Here is a 22,854-nt window from a genome sequence, read left to right as displayed (position 1 = left end):
TGATGGAGACAAAGGTACAGGTAGCATATTTGAGATAAATTTAGAAACAATTTATATTTACTGAAGTGTCTGCGTGACAACCAGCCGGGCTGACAGCCGCAGCTATTGGTGCCTTATCCAGGGTGCTGATTGGACGCGTATACTTGGTAACACTGTAAGCGGGAAGGTTTACTGTTTATGTATTGGTTGCTGCCTCAGCCAGCTCTATGTATAAAGAGCTGGGGAGGCTCTGTTCTCTTATGTCTGTGCCTGCCTGCTTTGGCATGTGTTATAGCAATAAAGGCCTGTTTCTTTTACGAACTCCCTGCTTATTACATTGGCGACGAGGATTCCACTATTTTGGGTAATTATTTCCTGTCAGGATGTCTACCCAGTTAACTTTTGCTCCTTTTAACCCACAAGGGGAAACGTGGGATTCGTATGTGGCCAGGTTTGATTGTTTCCTAATCTCAAACGGCTATACTGAGATCTTCGGGGATCGGAAGAGATCGTATTTCCTTGGGTTTTGCGAGCCAGAGATGTTCGAGACTGCCCGAGCGTTGTTTGCCCCGGTCTCTATCCATAATGTTCCGTGGGAGGAATTCCTTAAAACACTGCGGGACCATTATGCTCCGGCTCCCTCACGCTGCGCTCGCCGCTATAAGTTTTATCATAGGAATCAGGAAGACGGAGAGTCTATTAATGACTTTGTGGCTGCTCTCCGCAGGGCAGCTCTTTACTGCGAATTTGATAATCTGAGCGATTATTTGCTGGACAGATTAGTTTTCGGAATTCGGGACGGCCGTCTCAAGCGGTGTTTGTTAGCCATTCAGGACTTGACTTTCCAAACCGCCTTGTCCGAGGCGAGAGCTTTTGAACTGTCATCTCAGTCTTTAGCGGCTATGGACAGTTCTGTCAATCTCACTCAGAAGAGCGTTCCGGTGGCGGCCAAAGCAAAAGTTCCTTCCGAGGGGGATGAATTGGCGGTGCCCGAAGAAGAAGAAGTTTGCCGGCTTGCGGTCAATCATGGCCGCGAGCAGCCAGCTGCCCGCCCCCGTCCCCTGCTGTCTCCTTGTAGGGGGTGCAGGGGTAATCACCTCAGAGCCAATTGCTCCTTTCGGGGTGCAGTTTGCTGGCGCTGTGGGGCAAGAGGGCATGTCGCCAAGGTCTGCCGGTCTCGCAGATCTCCGCCACCAGCAGCAAGGGATCAGAGGGACTCCCCAAACTTCGGCTCCAGGATGCGGAGGAGGTCCTCCTATGCGCGCAAGGAGGACTGCAACGCAATTTACACCGTGCCTCGTCCGGTGCCAACTTATGTCCGTGAGATGTCCTCCTCGACGGACAAGATTTCGGTGCAGGTTCTCTTGGGTCAAGCGTCTTGTTCTATGCAAGTGGACACGGGGTCAGCTCATTCGCTCGTCTCATGGTCTACGGTTAAACGCTGTTTCCCGACTTTGAAGAAATCTCGCCTTCAGCCGTGTCGCTTAAACTTACGGGACTACCAGGGGGGGCCTATTCCAGTCCTGGGGGAGGGCAAATTTACTGTGAGGTTCAAGACTTTTGTGGGGAAGTTACCATTAATAGTGGTTAATGGACCTTTCTCCGATTTACTGGGATTCGACTGGTTCAAATCATTGGGTTTATCTGTGGTGGGGGTCAATGCTGTGAGGGAGGGTTCTGGGTTTAACCGCTGGGCAAAAGAATTTCCCTCTGTATTTGATGGCAAATTGGGTTGCTATTCGGGATCCAATATTTCCTTCAGTCTGGACCCCCAAGTGCCGGCGGTGCATTTAAAAGCCCGCCGCGTGCCCCTTCCCCTGAGGCCCAAGGTGGACGAGGAGCTGGATCGTTTGATAGCTCAAGGTGTTTTAGAGCCCGTTGACCAGGCTAAGTGGGAAACCCCTGTAGTGATAGCTGTCAAGGGGGATGGGGGGAATTCGCCTTTGCGGAGATTATAAATGCTCCATTAATAAGGCGCTGGCCCATCACTCCTACCCGCTGCCAGTGGTGCAGCACCTTCTACATTCGTTGGGAAATGGTAAGGTTTTCGCAAAACTCGATCTCACGCAGGCTTACCAGCAGCTCCCTGTGGACCTCCAGACAGCCGAGGCGCAAGCCATTATTACTCATCGGGGGGTGTTTAAGTGTAACAGACTCCAGTTCGGTGTCTCGATAGCCCCGGGAATTTTCCAAGGGTTAATGGAGCGTTTGTTGTATGGCATAGAAGGCACCGTGCCTTACTTCGATGACGTGTTGGTTTCAGGGAGTACGGTTGAGGAGTTAGAGCTGAGAGTAAGGCAAGTTCTGACTAAGCTGAGGGACGCCGGGCTTAAGTTAAAATAAAAAAAATGTGTGTATGGTGTCCCTGAAGTAGAGTTCCTTGGTTTTACAGTGGACGCCGAAGGGATTCACCCTACGGCAGAGAAAACGAGGGCTATTAGAGAAGCGCCGAGGCCACAGTCCAAATCAGAACTCCAGGCGTTTTGGGGGCTTTTAAATTTTTACGCGGTGTTTTTGCCTCACAAGGCGTCGGTGGCAGAGCCCTTGCATAGACTTTTAGACAAGGGGGCGGTGTGGCATTGGGGCAGGCGAGAGGAGATGGCTTTTGAAGCTGTTAAGGGCATACTTACCTCTAACACCGTGTTAGCCCAGTACTCGCCTGCTTTACCATTGGTTTTGACATGCGACGCGTCCCAGTATGGCGTGGGGGCAGTGTTGAGCCATAGATTGCCCGATGGAAGGGAGGCTCCGCTGGCATTTTTTTCGCGTACCTTAGCCAAGGCGGAGCGAAATTATGGCCACATTGACAAGGAGGCTTTAGCCCTCGTTGCTGGAATCCGTCGATTCCATGATTATTTATATGGGAAGCAATTTGAGCTGATTACGGACCACCAGCCTCTATTGGGTTTGTTGGCAGGGGACCGTCAAAGCCCCATTGTATTGTCCCCACGGATGTCCCGGTGGCTGGTGTTTCTAGCCAATTATAGCTACACGTTACGGTATAAGCCTGGCCGGCACATAGCTCATGCGGATGCATTGAGCAGATGTCCCCTCTCTGATTTTCTTTCAGATCCTGCACCTGCTTGTGAGGTGCTGTCTTTAGGGGAAGGGCCCTTGTTAGTGGATGCCCTAGAGGTCGCCCGGGAAATGGCACGAGATCAGGTACTGGCTAGAATTAAGCAGTGGGTGCTCAGGGGGTGGCCCCCGTCCTCCCCGGGGGAAGTGTTTGATCCTTTCTTTCGGTGCAGGAATGAACTTTCGATGGAAAGAGGCTGTTTACTCAGGGGCAGCAGAGTAGTGATTTCCCCAAGCTTGTGTGACAGGGTGCTATCCCTTCTGCACAAAGGGCATCCGGGCATTGTCCGAATGAAAGCCCTAGCCCGGGATTATGTGTGGTGGCCTGGCATGGATAAGGAGATTGAACATCGGGTGGCTGGTTGCAGGTTATGCCAGGAGAGCCGACCCTTTCCTCCCCGTTCTGACCCTTTATGTTGGGAACCTCCTGCAGGGCCTTGGGTGCGGCTGCACCTGGATCTGGCTGGCCCCTTTTGGGGTCAGAATTTTTTAATTGTCGTGGATGCCCACTCTAAGTGGCTGGAGGTAGCTCGCCTGCGTTCTACCCAATCGCAGGCTATCATTGAGGTTTTGGAAACTCTGTTCGCCTCGCACGGGTTCCTGGACCTTGTTGTTTCGGATAACGGCCCCCAGTTCACGTCGGTGGTGTTTGAGTCGTTCCTGGGGGGTGTGGGCATCAGGCACGCGTTGGCATCACCTTGGCATTCCGCTAGTAATGGTCAGGCCGAACGCATGGTTCGCTCGACCAAAGATGCCCTCAAAAGAATGCCACAGGGGTCGTGGCATCAGAGGTTGACAGAATTGCTGCTTGCGCAGCATTCCACCCCATGCATGGCAACCGGGAAGACCCCGGCAGAGTTGTTAATGGGAAGGAAGATCAGAATATCCCTGGATAGATTGCACCCTTTGTATTCCCAAGCTGCCCAGTGGCCAGAGCGACCGGACAGGAGGATAGAGGTAGGTGATTCGGTTTTTGTCCGCTCATACGCAGGTGGTCAGGAGGGAATTGGGTCCTCACTCATTTGAGACGGAGTTAGGGGATGGCCGGATTTGGAAACGGCATCTTGACCAGATCAGACTTAATAAGGCAGGGGCTCGGGAATCAGCTGGGATCAGTGACAGGACAGAGGGGTCGGATGGGAACGCTCTCCAGGCTCAGGGGACAGAGGGAGCCCAAGCGGGGTTTAGCCCGGAGAAAAGCCAGCCTGCAGCGGTATCCAGCCCTGCCCCTTTACAAGGTGAATTTACCCCAGGGTTAAGTCCGAGGGGTGTTGTGGAGCCCCGGCGATCTGGACGAATTTGCAAAAAGCCCGCCTATTTACAAGATTTCGTTTGCTCCAATCAAAGGGGAAGGAGTGAAGTGTCTGCGTGACAACCAGCCGGGCTGACAGCCGCAGCTATTGGTGCCTTATCCAGGGTGCTGATTGGACGCGTATACTTGGTAACACTGTAAGCGGGAAGGTTTACTGTTTATGTATTGGTTGCTGCCTCAGCCAGCTCTATGTATAAAGAGCTGGGGAGGCTCTGTTCTCTTATGTCTGTGCCTGCATGCTTTGGCATGTGTTATAGCAATAAAGGCCTGTTTCTTTTACGAACTCCCTGCTTATTACATTTACAATTCATACAAACCTATTCTCAGAATGTGAATGCAGAATAGTTAAGCCCAGCTTTTGGTATATATCTATTAATTTGAAAACTGGAGAGACAATAGCTAAGCAAGGTAGGCAGTGAGAGGATGTTAGCCATAATAACTCATAGCTAAAATGAAGTTGAACGGATGAAATATTTGTTCCAAATAACAACCCAATAAATTTCCAAAGGAATTTATTTAAAATATTAAAACATTAAAACTAAACCACTGATGATGTTATCTCATTCTGTAATGAAATGTCTGCTAAGCTCAGAGAGCACCAAGTCACAATAAAACATATTTAAATTTATTTTATATCCCACCTTTATTTTTACAGGTAACTCAAGGTGGTGAACATAACCAGCACACCTTCCTCCTCCTATTACTTACCTGAAGACACCAACTAATTATGGAAAGATGGATAACATATGGAAAAATAAGAAGGATACTGGGAAATAAGTGAAAACTAAATAAAATGAAACATTTGTAAACTTCTTGGCCAAAAAAGAATAAAAAAATCAATGTATTTATATCAGCATTGCAAAGACTTGAAAGCATATTTATGGTTCATGTTGGAACTCCTCTCAAAAACTGTTAAATGAAGCCAAGCAGGAAATAATCTGGCTCTTAAACAATATTAAAGATTCTCATTTTATAATGGAAACAAAGTTTGGAACTGCAATCAAAACAATTTTGCCTGAAAAATGCATCAACGATAAAGTGTCGGTATGATAAAAGGCCACAAGAGGGCAACAGATTCTTGACATGAAGACAGCTTCATAATATAAAAAGTGGAGGAGAAAATTAGGTAATTGGTACCAGGGATTTCAATGGGCAAAAATATTTTTGATGTTTCTTAAGAACAATCAATTGCTTAAATTGTTATTTGAGAGTAAGATGTTTAAGAGTTTTATTGCCATTCCCAGTCTCACTTTTGTACATCTTATATGCTAAAGTGAGAAATTTCTTGGATTTTGTACAATCCTTGTCAAACCATAGTATGGAGGTAATAGAGGACCTCTTAGCTGAGAAGTTCTGGTCACGGCTAGTAATGATTGTAGCTTATGAACTATGTTTTTATAGTTCTAGTAAATCTTGGGAAGGCTGAAATAAATAGGACAATAGGACAATCAGCATTTCTTCTGGCACATCCTCAGCAGTTTCTGCAGCCATGGGATACACCGTTTGTACATTCCTTTGTTTTCTCAGGTCAATTTAGCTGCAACAGCTTCAGTATACCTTATCAGTATGAGGGCTGTTGCGGCTTGGATTTAAAGCAGCAGTCCCCAAACTACGGCCCGCGGGCCACATGCGGCCCACTGAGGCCATTTATCCGGCCCGCTGGTGAGTGATAAGAGCACAGGGAAAAGAGAGAGAGAAAGAAAGAAAAGGGAAAGAGAGGGAGGGAAGGAGAAGTGGAGAGGAATGAAGGAGGGAGGGGAGGGAGGAGAAATGGAGGGAATAAGGAAGGAAGGAAGGAAGGAAGAATGAAATGAATGGAGGGACAGAGGAAGGAAGGACTGTTTTGGGGTGATGGTAATTTTTTAAAAATTTTCTCTCAACATACATTCAAACAACACAGTGTACCATGTAATTTTCCATGAATAAAATGCAGTCTTTTGTTAGTAACTAATATCAATCATCAAAAAAGTTGCTAAAGTTTTTTTTCTAATTTTGTCATCCAGTTACATTCATTTTTTTAAAATTAAATTTCCTCCTTAATGTTCCTTCAAAAAGTGCAACACCAATTATATTTCTAACTTATTAACCATTATGAATTTCATTTATAAATTTCAGACCTTCTCCCCCCTCAAAATAGCACATTCCCATTTTGTTTTTTACTTTAAAACAAGGTATGTGTAGTGTGCCTAGGAATTTGTTCATAGTTTTTTTATAGTCCGGCCCTCCAACAGTCGGAGGGACAGTGAACTGGCCCCTTGTGTAAAAAGTTTGGGGACCCCTGATTTAAAGCAACCATTCCCTCTTGGAGAGGCTGTTTCAGAAATGGGCACACTTCGTCTGAGCAAAAGACCCATATTGTAAATATTGAAAAAGTGCTCAGTAAGGACTTCATCTTAAAGAACATAGATGGAATTGTGGACTGCTTGTATGATAACAAAATTATCATACATTGCCTTCTCGGTGGCAGCCATTCTCCACAGTGGTTGGAGTCAGGCTTCATATAGGGTTTTAATCGTTCACTGTGTGCAGTATGTCTATCAGAGTGAATTCACAGTGGAGCAGCTGATTCACAGACAGCCTAACAGCTTTTCTATCACTCCAACTCCATCATTCATTCTGTTGTCATAAATTTGAAATGTAACCTGGTTAGTCTGGAGACTGTGGTTATATTGGTCATCTCTTAGGCCTCTACCTGATTGAAAGTTTTCTTTATGAGTGTTCTTCCCTTTCACATTTTTGGAAGGGAGAAAAGGGCCTTCTCTAGTTTCATATCGATCAGTAGCTGTCCTCCTAAGTCCTTTTGTAGTATTTGGGTGGCTCTTAATAAACTTTTTTCAAACAGACTCTTTCAAACTTTTTTCTTAATAGACTCTTTCAAACAGTCAATCTTATTTATGAAAGTTAATAAAAGTTTATAAATTGAGTTGTCAGTTTGAGCTGTAAGCAAACATTGTTTAGAGAGGAAATATGTTACATTTTCTCTTTTTAAATTTATTACATTCACCTCTTGTGCAAGGAAAGCAACTGCTGAGTTCCAAGGAGAGCAGCCATTTTCTGCAAGAGAGGAAGAAAGTTCTATATGCTGTTTGCTTTCAAATTCAATTTGTAAGTGCCATTCCATTGAGTCACATAAATTAAATTTATCTGATAAGGCAGTGTTTCCCAACCTTGGCAACTTGGAGATATTTGGACTTCAACACCCAGAATTCCCCAGCCAGCGAATGCCGGCTGGGGAATTCTGGGAATTGAAGTCCAAATATCTCCAAGTTGGCAAGGTTGGGAAACACTGTGATAAGGAGACTGCAGATGAGTTACTTACTGGAACATACTGTTTGCAGTATTATATTCCATTTTCTGCTGCTTCAATGGCTTGGATGAACTCTGTGCTGCAGAATGCTATCTCTTTCTCTTTTCCCCCATTCTTAAAAACCCTTGTTAAAATGTAGCTAAAGCAAATTGGTAGCCTTGCCATATGTGCTTTTGTAAAAAGTCAGATATGGATTAAAAATGGGTTAAAAATGAGTTTAAAAATATAAAAAAGAAAAAGAAAACCCTTTTTATTTTGGAAGAGCTTTTTTTTTTTTTACAAAAAAGTTTATTTGGTTATACATGAAATAAGAGGAAATTCAAGTAAACAGTTGGTCCAAAGATAGCATAGCATAGCAGAATAGTCATGTGCAAAAATGAAGAGATAAACTGCTTAATTGCTATTTTGCTTCTGTCTTTATGGAAAAGGACTTACCTTGTACCATTGTAAAGCAAAAGGAGCATTTTCATCATTTCTGTAATTTTGAAGATCTGGACAAGTCAGCGTCCCACTGTATTTTAATGGAACTTTCTGATTAAAAGCCATTTGTTTATCAAAACACAATCCACTGTTATCAAACACTGTTATGTTTTTGTTAACGCTTGAGGAATTACTGCAATAAACAGGTATCAGTACTTCAGTTATTATATAATATATACATCAACAAAGAGAGTAATTGGCATCAAATTATCATTTAATATTTAGGTGAAAAAAGCAATAACATCAATTAAGAGTTGGATATACTCAAAGTATACTCTTTTATATACAGTACTTATAAATTTTGGACCAAGATTAATTAAAGCATAAGTTAAAACTTTCTGTATCAATTCAATTTCTTATATTTAATTTGCAAGTTCCAGGAATATACTGTATGTTCTTCAGGAAAAATGTATAAACAAATGAATAATAAATAGAACTAATCAAGTTCTATTGTTTTAAAAACTTAGCTAGATTTGAGATGCTAATCATTCAGAAGTGTTTACTCTCATTTAAATATGTAAACTATTATAAAAGCATGGTCATTTTAATATTCTACCAAGCATTGTTTGAACTCAAATTTTACACAATTAAAGCTAAAAATTAGTATCAATAAACATGGCCCAGTCAACGAAGCGGTGGAAGTGATGTGCCGGTGCCTGGAGGCTGTTGGGGCCTGGATGGGTGTCAACAGACTCAAGCTCAACCCGGATAAGACGGAGTGGCTGTGGGTTTTGCCTCCCAAGGACAATCCCATCTGTCCATCCATTACCCTGGGGGGGGGGGAATTATTGACCCCCTCAGAGAGGGTCCGCAACTTGGGCGTCCTCCTCGATCCACAGCTCACATTAGAAAACCATCTCTCAGCTGTGGCGAGGGGGGCGTTTGCCCAGGTTCGCCTGGTGCACCAGTTGCGGCCCTATCTGGACCGGGACTCATTGCTCACAGTCACTCATGCCCTCATCACCTCGAGGTTCGACTACTGTAATGCTCTCTACATGGGGCTACCTTTGAAAAGTGTTCGGAAACTTCAGATCGTGCAAAATGCAGCTGCGAGAGCAGTCATGGGCTTACCTAGGTATGCCCATGTTTCATCATCACTCCGCAGTCTGCATTGGCTGCCGATCAGTTTCCGGTCACAATTCAAAGTGTTGGTTATGACCTTTAAAGCCCTTCATGGCATTGGACCAGAATATCTCCGAGACCGCCTCCTGCCGCACGAATCCCAGCGACCGATTAGGTCCCACAGAGTGGGCCTTCTCCGGGTCCCGTCAACTAAACAATGTCGGTTGGCGGGCCCCAGGGGAAGAGCCTTCTCTGTGGCGGCACCGGCCCTCTGGAACCAACTCCCCCCGGAGATTAGGACTGCCCCTACTCTTCCTGCCTTCCGTAAACTCCTTAAAACCCACCTTTGCCATCAGGCATGGGGGAACTGAAACATCTCCCCCTGGGCATGTTTAATTTATGCATGGTATGTCTGTGTGTGCGTCTGTTAGCATATGGGTTTTTTAAAAATATTTAAATATTTTTAAATGTGTCTGTTTACTTATGATTTGTTTCTACATGTTGTGAGCCGCCCCGAGTCTTCGGAGAGGGGCGGCATACAAATCTAAGTAATAAATAAATAAATAAATGGTTAAAATATTAATTTTATATTTTCTTCTCATTATTGAATTGTCTTCAGTGACATTATAAATCCTTTCCATTTTTCAAATGCTACAACCAACGTAAAGTACTGCTGTAATTATAATGCTGGAGTGCAATCAATTTATGTTCCTGCTTGTCAGTGGGAAATTTTAAGGGGACTCACGCTCACTTGGGTCTAACTCTGGTTTAGAATTGTTCTTATGGTGGGGGTCAGTGATCCCCCCCCCAAGATAATGAACAGACAGATGGAATTGTCCTTGGGAGGCAGAACCCACAGCCACTCTGTCTTGTCAGGGTTGAGTTTGAGCCTGTTGACACCCATCCAGACCCTAACAGCCTCTAGGCACATCACTTACACTGCTTCACCGACTTGATATGGGGTGGAGATGTACACTGGGTATCATCAGCATACTGATGATACCTCACCCTTGGATGATCTCTCCCAGAGGTTTCATGTAGTTATTGAATAGCAGGGGGGAGAGAACTGACTCGAGGCACCCCACAAGGGAGAGACCTAGAGGTCGACCTCTGACCACCCCCCCACTAACACCAACTGCGACCAACCAGAGAAGTTGGAGGAGAACCACTGTAAAACAGTGCCTCCCACTCCCAACCCCTCCAGCTGGCGCAGAAGGATACCATAGTCGATACTATTGAAAGCCGCTGAGAGTTCAAGAAGCACTAGGACAGAGGATAAACCCCTGAACCCGGGCCCATCAGAGATCCATTAGCATGACCAAAACAGTTTCCATGCTGTAGCCAGGCCTGAATCACGACTGCTGAGGGCCTAGACAATCGTCTTCTTCCAAGGACCGCTGGAGCTGGAGAGCCACCACCTTCTCAACAACCTTCCCCATAAAGGGAAGGTTGGAGACTGGGCGATAGTTGTTAAGAATGGCTGGGTCCAGGGAAGGCTTCTTGAGGAGGGGGCGCACAAGTGCCTCCTTGAAGGGAGCCAGAAAGGATCCCCTCCCCAAAGAAGCGTTGACAATCTCCTGGACCCAGCTCCGTGTCACCTCTCTGCTGGCCGAAACCAGCCAAGAGGGACATGGATCCAGTAAACAGGTGGCGGAACTCACAGCTCTAATGACCTTGTCCACTTCATCGAGTCTTCGGAGAGGGGCGGCATACAAATCCAAATAATAAATAAAATAAATAATAAAATCAGGTGTCACCAGATCAAACTCCTCCCAGACAGGTGGATAAGGACAGGCCCCAGTCACCTCGACTGACTCGTCAGTCGAATCTGCTATCCAATCGGAGTCAAGACTTACACAATTGAGCCCAACATTTCCATTTTATGATGTGTCTTAACAAGAATCACTGCAGTTTTTAAGTTAGTAACATTATTGAAACCGGCTTCCCCACTGACTTTGTTTGTCAGAAGATCACAAAAGTTAACACAGGGATATTGCAACCTTGATAAAGACATGCCAGTTGCCAAGCAATCAATTTGGAACATATGTTTATGGGGATGCTGCAACGGTCAAAAATGTGAAATGTAGTCATAGGACACTTTTGTCAGTGCTATTGTAACTACGAATGGTTACTAAATGAATTATTGTAATTTGGGACTACCTGCAAATGCAATGAATAAAATAACTTACGAAGTGCACTGATATGTTCCAGAATCTTCTAGTTGTGCAGGATAAAACCAAAGCAGGTTTGCTTGCTGATAAACCCGGGAGAAGTTAGTTGCAGGCATTTTAATATCATTTCTATACCAAGTCACAACATGGTTCGATTGGCTCCTTGGTAGACAAGAGACAGATCCTGGTTCTCCTTTAGGAAAAAAACTAACTAGGTTGCATTTACCTAACAAATAAATAAATAAATAAATATGCATTACTATTTGTAAAATTATAAACCTACATTCATATTTGTATAACAGTTATTATAATAGGATAATTGCCATAGATTATCTATCTATTTGAAATGTGTAAGTAGATCTACAATTATGGCAAATAATTCTTGAATATTCTAGATTTGGGTTATTCATCTTGCTACAAAGGGAATAATTTGTTTGCCAAAATTAAATTAAATTAAATTACAAAATTAAACAAGATCCATTTTCCTAAAACAATCGAATTGCTATGTAACATTATCTTCTACAGTTTCTCATAATACCTACAATGTATGATACTATGAACATTTAGTCGTCTAACTTAATACTAGAATTTAAAGAAAACATCCTGTTCAAATTCAGAACATTGAGATTGTCTTCTCATAAGCTTCAAACATGAAATTGAGGGGTCCTTGAAAGATTAGTTAGCACTGAAATTGTGGTATAATATATAATAAATATTAGGATGGGAAATAATTTATAATAATGCCATAAAAATATATTGCAGAATAACAGATAAAATTTTATTAAAAGAAAAGTTCAAATATGGACAATCATATTTATCATGTATCAAACTAACTCAGTAGAGGAAATGGTCACAACTTGTGTTCTTTTAAAGCATCTTCGGTTAACCAGTTGTTAAGTGGGTTGAATTCCACACTGTCCATAACAGACAACAAAGTGGACAATAAATGAAGCAACACTGTCATTGCATACATTGGAGGAATATTTATTTTATTTATTTATTCAGGTTTTTTATGCCGCCCTTCTCCTTAGACTCAGGGCGGCTTACAAGATGTTAACAATAGCACTTTTTAACAGAGCCAGCATATTGCCCCCACAATCCAGGTCCTCATTTTACCCACCTCGGAAGGATGGAAGGCTGAGTCAACCTTGAGCCGGTGATGGGATTTGAACCGCTGACATGCAGATCTACAGTCAGCTTTTAGTGGCCTGCAGTACTGCACTCTATCTGCTGCGCCACCTCGGCTCCCAAAAAATATCAGAAAAGCTCAGGAGGATCTTCAACCAGTACAATATATGTACACACTTCAAACCCAAGAATACCCTAAGGCAGAAGATTGCCCAACCCAAGGCACCGAGACACAAACTGAGCAACATGGTATAAGCAATACAATGAGCCATGTGCAGATCTGTACATTGTGAAAACAAAAACACATGGCACATCATAGGACAGGGGTCCACAACTGTACATCTCTGTTCGTATATTGCCAGAATAACCACACTGAATGGTGAGTGTGCATGTGCAAGAGAAAATAAACAAGTCATATAGGAGACTGGTTAACTCTTGGGAAAAACCCAATGTTATTATGTGACACTCACTGTGATATAAGACAAAAATAAATATAGTATACTTACAATAGCTGAAAGAGAAATGAATGATATAAATCCAAGAAGTAAGCCTCAGTGCAGAAAACATCTCCTAAAGAAATGAAAATACATTTAAATGAGTGTACACACAAACACACACACACACGCTCGGAGAGCATAGAGGATCCCATACTTCAACAGCTACAAATATTCTTCTCTTCAGTAACAAACATGCTCACTTCCTATATGACCACTAGCCATACTGCTTTACCATTTAAAAATGATACAGGGAGAGACATCCTATTACTTTATACGTCATTAGTTTAATTCTTTTATATATACCCAAACAGAAATCTCTTTGGAGTCCACAACTTAATATTTTTAAAAAATTAAAACTAATCTGAAATTTAAAATAATGACATTAGTTAAGCACAAATTCCAAGGTTGTAAAACCTGTCTCTGCTTTTCCCAGCCTGTCAAATCTGCTGATTGTGCTAATGAACTGAAGAACCTTTTTGAATGGATAGTAAAACATCTTCAAGAAAAAACAAAGTCCAGTTGCCTTTTGAAAAAGCACCTTTATTATTTATCTGCTTGCTTGCTTGCTTGCCCTGCCCTGCCCTGCCCTGCCCTGCCCTGCCCTGCCCTGCCCTGCCCTGCCCTGCCCTGCCCTGCCCTGCCCTGCCCTGCCCTGCCCTGCCCTGCCCTGCCTGACTGCTTGCTTGCCTGCTTCCTTGCTTGGATTTTTCATCCGCCCTGCTCTGCAGACTCAGGGCAGATAGATTTTATATACCGCTTCACAGTGTTTTACAGCCCCCTCTAAACGGTTTACATGGAGTAAGCATATTACCCCCAACAATCTGGGTCCTCATTTTACCGACCTTGGAAGGATGAAAGGCTGAGTCAACCTCGAGCCTACTGAGATTTTATCTTCCAAACTTCTAGCAGCCGATGAGCAGCAGAAGTAGCTTGCAGTACTGTACTCTAACCACTAAGGATACAATATAAATTCAATAAATAAAATAAACTATGACTGACCTCAATGACTGAGAATCTCCATAAACAATTGTACTAATCAATTTTGGTGGCATAGCTTAATATTATTTTGAGATAGAAAGCCCCTAATACCTATGGTGAAGATCCTAAAATAGGTTTATCATAGTTTTGAAACAGAAGAAAAAACTAATCCCTCAGAGGTCCAAGAAGTTTTTAGTCACTGCAATAATACATTCCATGTTCCACCTGTTTTATTTCACTAATTGCCTATAGCTTCTATCTCTGCAACTTCAATCCACCAAACTAGCAAAAAGGAGACTTTCCAATTTAATATTTGAACAAGTATTGCTTCCAATTAACAACAGCATCATATTGAGCACATGCAACAAAATAAGAGCATCAGAGATTTATTTGCAAATTCACAAGAGAAGTAATACTATAGGTTAGCTGGCCTTAGGATATTTAGGGCTTTAAATATTTTATCTATGCTAAATGAAGGTGTCGCAGTAATGGGAAATTTCTAACGAAATAACTACTTTTCATATCACAGCCTAACCTACTTTACAGGACTAAGGACGAAATATAACCAAGCTAGATAAATAGCCATTTGCAAAAGTCAGGATAAACTCTATACTACTACATAATTATCAATATTTGTACTCACAATCTGTGAGATTTTCATGTAAATGTCTCATTAAAAAAGTTATTTTTCAATAAATAGTAGTGAAACTTTTTATTAAACCAAAATCTGTTAGGAAAAATGTTCTGTCGAATGTAGACCTTTAAATTCCTGACATTTTTTGATAACAAGTTTCTTCTTCAGAAATAGGCACAAGATTAGGGGAAAGTGAATACGTGACATTGAAATTTTCAATATAAATAAAAATTAAAACATTGTGTGGTTGAATGCTTATCTTGGGATTTAAGAAAGTATATTAATGAATTCGGTGTAGTAATAAGCAGAATTGTAAGATGGGAGAAGCTAATGAGAAAAGGCTCTCCAGTTGTAAAAAGATATTAAAATAAGGGTCAATATAAGCACAACTGAAAACAGAAACAGATGTGTAAAATGAAAACAAAAACTAAAGTATTCACACAAAAAAAGTAATGAAGCAATAGGCAAAGAACCAAGGAAATAGACACAGAAATAACCTGGAACTCTAGACATGGTGCCAGAATGTTGAAAGAACTTTTTTAAATATGCTAACGCTAAATATTGGATAAATTATACCAGCTGTTCAACAGTGGTGGCAAAACACAAATATGTAAATATAACAGAGAAAAGACAGATATACAGTACTCAGTTTTGCCTTGAGCTTCTCCAAAAGCAGAAACAGCTTTATTACAGTTTTAGTCCAAGACAGAAATACTACAAAACAACTTAATACACTTATATTATATGTCAACTACTGTATTCTAGACATGGTATTTAAAAAATAACAGAATATGAACATTAACAAGAAAGACAAAAAGGATGCTGGTTTCTATCAAGAATCCATTATTATAAACTCCAGTAGTAAATGTGTTGGGTTGATTTGTCTACATGGCTCCTTCTTAAACTACATACAGAGTTCGTATAAAGCAGAGAGAGTCAGTGATTTATTTGGTGGTGGGAGGGAATCCATAGAGAATCCAAGAAAGAATTCAGAGAATAAACATAGTTAATAGGAATACACTCTTCTTTGAAAGAATGTGGGTGAAATCCAATTCCTTAGCTAAAACAAAAGGATTACCGTATTTCAAAATGGAAAAAAAAATCTGGGAAGGCATCAGAAAGTATTCGAACAATGTAAAAATTTAATTGCCCTTGTAATTATCGGAAAAGGAGGACAGTTGGTCACTACAAAGATACATTAAGTACCTATAGTCTGATGCAAAAGTTATTACACAGAGTAATTATACCAGTGCACTTAAATATTTGGAGAAAATTGTTCAGAAGTGGGAAAATTATAGCAAAGAAACTGAAAATGAACATCAATCTTTAATCATCCATACTTTAAAAACCAAAATGATTTTAAAAATTCAGCTACAATATACAGGAACAATGCAGAAAATAGCCCAAACTGTATTTGTTTCATGCTGATTCCCTTTTTTTTAAACGAAGTACTTCATTTCTCCATAATTTCCTATCTACAATAAAACTAAAGAATAATTAGTTACTAGTTAATTAGTTAATTACTACCTACTTTTTAATATTTTTCTCTTTCATAATTTCATTTCAATATGATAGTATTTGAGTCTTGTACTGTACAGTATTTTATTTATTTATTTATTTTATTATTTGGATTTGTATGCCGCCCCTCTCCGAAGACTCGTATATGAATACAGTAACTATTTCCTTTCGTATATGAATACAGTAACTATTTCCTTTCCATGTTTATATTTTAGATTTTTTTAATCCCTTCCATATTATTTGTATAAATAAAGTAGCAAACCTATTAATACTCCTCCTTCTATTTCCCTACATCCCTATAAAGTGAGTTGAGTTAAGAGAGTGACTGTTACCCAGCTAGCTTCCATGTCTAAGACAGAAATAGATGTCACCGTTTTCCGATTTCTACCCTGCCGCCTTAATCAAACAAGCTTGTGGGTTTGTTTTCTTTTTTTCTACCATTATTCTGTATTTTTAATTTCTCATAAAACTTATTAGCTTCTGTAGATTCTCATCTAGAAGATTTAAAAAACACAATAAACAGTTTCATGTTCACCATATATTATTTATTCATTTTTGTGTACCATTTTTGTAAGATCTTGTTTTCAAAAGTTCACAGATTCTGAGAGAAGACAAATTTGGAAACAAATGTGTTTTTTCTATTGCAACAAGTGATCATTGACTCATGACTCATTATGTAATATTAAAAGCAAATAAGGCACACAAGAACTCGGTACAAAATGGCCCTGTGCATAATCTATGGATTACTACAATTGTAACTCATATGGGTAACATACAACTGTTTTCTATTAACAAACAGTAAGAGATTTGTATAAATAAGATCAATTTACGGTACATTTTCTTTATTCAATGCATGCAAGCAAACAAATGTTTAATTTAATTTAAATTGGCTTGAAACCCCACTTTTGATATTAAGTCACAATATGCTAACTTCAGAAAATGTGCTACTTTGATGTACACTTACCATGATGGTAGCACAGCAAACTAAGCTATAAAACATTCATATGTAGATAATAGTTTATATTATTCCTCAAGATTTGCAGAGGCAGAGCTAAATGCAATTGTATTTTTTTTACATACCTGCACTTTCTGGTCACTATTCTGATTTTCAATAATTCTATACATGATACTCTTCAGGCAAGAACATCAGGATATTTTCTGTAAATTGCTGGTCTTATTAACTGTAAACTTGTTAACTTTTAATAACTGGTCTTGTTGACCAATTAATGGAATGACTGCACTTTTCAAAAGAGAAATGACAAGAAAATTACTACTACTACATTCATGTTGGAAGCATTTACTAAAACATTTCTGGGTTCTAAGGATTAGCTCATGACATCACCATTGCCCAGAGGATATCTGAGGACACCAAGGGGGCTGTTTTCATATCCTTGTTATATTCTCCCACCAAGGTGACACATATTTATCTTCTTGCACTTGTATGCTTTTGAACTGCAAGGGTGGCATAAGCTGGGACAAATTGATGGGAGTTCATTCAGATATTCGGCTTGCAATCATAGTTTTCAAACTGCCAAATTGCGAACCCCTCTATGATATTCTGAGTCAATGTCCTAGCCATAAGAGCTACTGCAGCCCCTAAGAAAATAACTTACTGGTCGTTTACAATCTATCCCCCACTTTATAATCTGAATATACTAGAAACATAATGCAAACATTCAGATGGAAGCAAGATGATAAATAACTCCAAAAGTTAGGAAGAAAGAGAAGCATAGCTGAATTTTAGAAAATTAATTCCTTGGATAACATCCCAGAAGGGCCAAGAAGTATGCTTGAGAATGTTTAGATCGTTGAAAGTTAGTGTGAATATGGCAGGGTTATGGTAGAAAAATGTTTTACTGACATCAAGAAGGCCACTCTTGAATTTTAATCAAAGAGTTATATTGGTGATAGGTAAGATTCCAGGGTGGAATTGTTAAATTCCAGCCTCACATGGTACAATTATAGCCTTAATTTTAAAAATTGGTTTGCAAAAATTATCTTGGTCTGACACACTTGGACTTTAGTGGTACGCTGGAGGGGAATTCTGCAAAATAAGCAGAGCTAAAAGAAATATTAATAATTCAATCTAATTAAACATGTACTTTATCTTAAGTCGATCTCGTTCGAATAAACAAAATGATGCCTCTACACATAGATATCACCCAATGAAGTTTGCTGTATTATTGACACCCCCCCCAAAAAAACCAAAAGGTATAGGAATCCAATTGCCTAGCATGAAGGCATGGCTAGGTGCCTATTGTGGAACAGATCATGAACTGCTGGAGAGGAGGAAGAGGAAGAGGAGATATTGTACAGAAGAGATGTCAAGATTCAAGATATCTTAGAAACTATTCCCTATTTACAAAAACAACTAGTACTAGATGTTAGATCAGCACATTGGTCATTACAAAGTCAGAAGCTACCTGAGTTAATTCAATACCCGCTGAAATATACAGTAGCAAGCAACAGAAGAGTCCATAAAATTTCTAACCAGGTAACACAGTGGCCAACTGACTGAAAGGGTTAAATCAGTATGTCAATACCATAAAGAGAGGTATCCTTAATTACACATGCTAACAAAATAGTGCTTATCATAATCCAACACAGATTAAAGCCCTACATGGAAAAAGAGGCACCATGTGCTCCAACTGGCTTTAGAAAAGGCTAAGGAATATGAAATATTGCTGATATATGCTGCATCATTGATAATGCCAACGAATACTAAAAATAACATAATACAGTGAAACACATTGGGTTTATATTGGCAAAGGAGTGTGATAGTGTTAATATTTTCTCCATCTTTACTCAATCTATGCTGAATACATATTATGGGAAGCTGTATTTGAAAAAGAGAAACATAGTCTTCAAATTGAGAGAAAAAAACTTCAATAACCTACCCAGGGGTAGGCAAACTTGGCTCTTCTATGACCTGTGGATTTCAACTCCCAGAATTACTGAGTCAATCATACTAGCTCATGAATTCTGGGAGTTGAAGTCCACATGTCATAGAAGAGCCAACTTTGCCTATCCCTGACCTACCCTATGTTGATGATTGCACCATGATAGCCATATACAAAAAATAAAGAAATAAAAGAAATAAACCCTCCAGGCAATGGTTTCAAAACTAGGTAATAGGTAACATTTATTAAAATCCAATTATGTTCTATATACATTTTTCAATTGTTAATCAATATATTTGATTACAGTTAAGTATTTCATTGTTGATATAGGAATAAGCATTAAATGTCAGTCAATAAATTATCATAATCTCAGCCTGGAGACATGGAATTTCTATCCTGGGCAACTGCATAAAAAATAAAAATATTTATTGACTTTCCAATGAATATTGTAATAATAAATTTGGGTCTCACTTCCACTGGCCATACTGGCAATACTGTATTTCTAAAAATCATCCATTAACAATGCAATCATGAATATAAACATATCTGGGATAAACTTATATCTATCCTATGATAAAATACAGAAAATAATATAAGGGCAGACTGGATGGACCACGAGGTCTTTTTCTGCCGTCAATCTTCTATGTTTCTATAATCATTGGCTTTTCTAGGGTACAATATTGCCAACTAAGAATAGTTTCTTCCATCTTCAGTTATTTTTTCTTCACCCCATTTATTTGCCTTTTACCAGACAAATGAGAAATAATTTCTCCTTTCCAACATGCCAAACATTTCACCATTTTTATATAACTCCTGATTTGCAAATTCGAACTCAAGGAATCAATAAAACCACAACCCACATGTCACATTGGAAAAATAAACCTGGAAATGACTCTCTCTATAAACAACTTCGGCCAACTTTACGAGGACTCCGCACCATGTGGTAGAATAAGTCAGAACCTCGCATTCCCCCTTTTTGACTAGAGAGAAACAATTAAAAGGAAGATACCCCTGGATTTGCCGGGCTGTCACTTTTGGGAACGCAGATGTTATTCTTTGACCGTCTGTAAAGGCAAAATCAACATTTACACTCACGCCAGATCGAAGCCGCGGCCAGCGGACTTTAGCCATTAAGAAATCAAGAATTCAATGGGTCGAGAAAGCTATACCAAGGGCCAGTGCCCGGTAAGAAATACCCAAGAGTAAAAAGTGTCATTCTACACCTTTTTTAAAAAATGCATCGAATCCTCTTTAGAAGAGCCGGAGGTGGAACTGGAAACGCGCCCTGTTGCGCACGTCAGGTGCCCCCGCTTTGCCAAGGCGCCTTTGGCGGAGAAGCAAAAAAGGTGAAGACAAGTCGCTCCAGCCAGTCGCTGACAGGTCCGGGCCAGAGAAGGGAAGAAGTGCCGGCATCCACGGAATGACTCACTCCCTTTCGGGCGGGTGAGGCGCGAAGGGGGGAACCGAGGACGAATTATCCGCCGCAAGTCCCTGTCTCCCCTCGAATTGAAGAAAGGTTTCGGGACCGCTTATTGCGTCGCGCTTCCCACCCACCCGGTCCCCGCCCAAACACCTCAGCCAAATGGTCCGCCGGCGCGCAAAATGGAGCCCCGCTCTCTCCCGAAAAACATCCTAATCGGGGGCCCCGCCATGTTTTTGGCCTTACCCGAACAAGCAGGACGAGCCGCCTCTTCACCTGGGCTACTCCAGGCGGCCACTATTCCAGGCACTACTCTCGCCTCAGGCAGGGAACCGCGAAGAAAAGCTCCGCCCCGGGAATTATCTCAAGCCTCGCTCCCGCCAGCTTGACGGCGCGCGGGGGTGGCGGCGGGGGTGGTGAATGATTGAAAGCTGCGCGGTCGGCGGAGGTCCAGAACATTTCGGAGGCGGAGAGGCTGAAGGACGGAGGCGACGGTGGCCAAGCTAATGACCCGCCTCTTAGGAAGCGATCCAGGCTCAAAACTTTAACCTTAGACTGTCCACAGCCGACCTCTCCCAGTTTCTAAGAGGTCTGCAAGGGGCCGGCGTATTTATTTATTTATTTTTATTTGTTTGTTTTTGTCAAGTACATATTGGTGGTATACAAAGATATAATAATATTTATATACATGATACAGTACAGTGGTACCTCGAGATACGAGTTTAATTCGTTCCTGACCTGGGCTCTTAAGTCGAGCAGCTCTTATCTCGAACGACTTTTCCCCATAGGAATTAATGTAAATAATTTTAATTGGTTCCAGCCCTCAAAAAACTCACAAAGTTAGTCTAAATTATGCAGAAAGACATGTTTTTAATGAAGAAATGTACATGTACATATAAATGAATAATGAAGTTTCTTTCACTTAACTTGTAAACTTTCTTAAACTTTTAAATTTACATATGTTCAACTTCTCTGCCACCCAATCCTGTAGGACAGAGGTCCCCAACCCTTTTTGCACCAGGGACCGGCTTTAAGCGATCAAGAGAGGAATGGGATAAATGAATGGACGGAGGGTGGGAAGGAAGGAAGGAAAGAGGGAAGGGACAGGAACAGAGGAAGGAAGCAAGGAAACTTATGAAAGGGGAGAGTAAGAGAGGAATGAGTGAAGGGAGGGAGGGAGGGAAGAAGGTGGGAAGGAGAAAGAAAAGAAGAAATAGAGGAAGGGAAGGTAAAAGAGAGAAAGAAAAAGAGCTAACTTCCGCGTTCATCTTCAGGAGACAGCTGCGAAGCCGCGCGCGTGTTTTAAAAGGTTGCAGCCGGCCTGGGGGGCTCGGGGGGGTGCTGGCAAGCCCCCCAGGCTGGCTGCAAGCACCCCCCGAGCCCCCCAGGCCGGCTGCAACCTTTTAAAACACGCGCGCCGCTTCGCAGCTGTCTCCTGAAGCCGAACGCGGAAGTTAGCGTTCGGCTTCAGGAGACAGCTCCTTGGCGCTTGTATCTCGAATTTGGGCTTGTAAGTAGAACAAAAATATCTCTCCCCTCACAGCTCTTATCTCGAGTTGCTCTTAAGTAGAGCAGCTCTTATGTCGGGGTTCCACTGTACTAGTAAAAGAGAAACACGACGAAGGCACGCTGGTGCACTTATGCACGCCCCTTACTGACCTCTTCGGAATCGGGAGAGGTCAACAGTGGCTAGTCTAAGAGTGAAATTTTGGGAGTTAGGTGATGATACTAGAGAGTCTGGTAGTGAGTTGCATTCATCAACTACTCCTTTACTAAAGTCGTATTTCCTGCAGTCAAGTTTAGAGCGGTTTACTTTGTTTGTATCTGTTGTGTGCTCCAGTGTTGTTGTGGTTGAAGCTGAAGTCATTGACAGGAAGGACGTTGTAGCAGGTGATGCTTAGGTTGTGTTTAAGGGGATGTAGTTTTAAGCTTTCTAAACCTAGGATTGTAAGTCTAGTTGTGTAGGGCAGTGGAGTTAGGGTTAGGGTTAGTGGAGTGGAGGGCTCTTCTAGTAAAGTATCTCTGGACATTTTCTGGAGTGTTTATGTCTGAAATGCGGTGTGGGTTCCAGGCAGATGAGCTGTATTCAAGAATTGGTCTGGTGAACGTTTTGTATGCTCTGGTTAGTAGTGTGAATGGTGCATAAGCACACCACTGTGCCTACCGTCTCTGTCCCACTATCCTAATGTCCTCTTTAATCATTACTTTTTACATATGCTTATTACAAACTACTACTATCCTATACTTTTTTGACAAATAATAATAATAAATTTAAATAAATAAATAAATAAATAAATAAATAAATAAATAAATCTCTGCCCCTCCCAGATGTAACTTCAGAGAAATTCACATCTGAGAAAGAGATAAACTTGTCAAAGCAGGACCAGGTTGTC

The 22,854-nt window shown here is 41.3% G+C and overlaps 1 pseudogene; it reads right to left on the bottom strand.

Moving 5' to 3' along the window:
- LOC139155644 (interleukin-1 receptor type 1-like) overlaps positions 1–20,529 on the bottom strand; it is a 37,256-nt pseudogene extending 16,727 nt beyond the window's left edge.
- Positions 20,530–22,854: the final 2,325 nt, after the last annotated feature.

The sequence above is a fragment of the Erythrolamprus reginae genome, unplaced genomic scaffold (genome assembly GCF_031021105.1).
Source record: "Erythrolamprus reginae isolate rEryReg1 unplaced genomic scaffold, rEryReg1.hap1 H_38, whole genome shotgun sequence".
Lineage (NCBI taxonomy): Eukaryota > Metazoa > Chordata > Lepidosauria > Squamata > Dipsadidae > Erythrolamprus > Erythrolamprus reginae.
The sequence above is the reverse complement of the archived record's forward strand: the minus strand, read 5'-3'. Positions and strand labels throughout refer to the sequence as shown.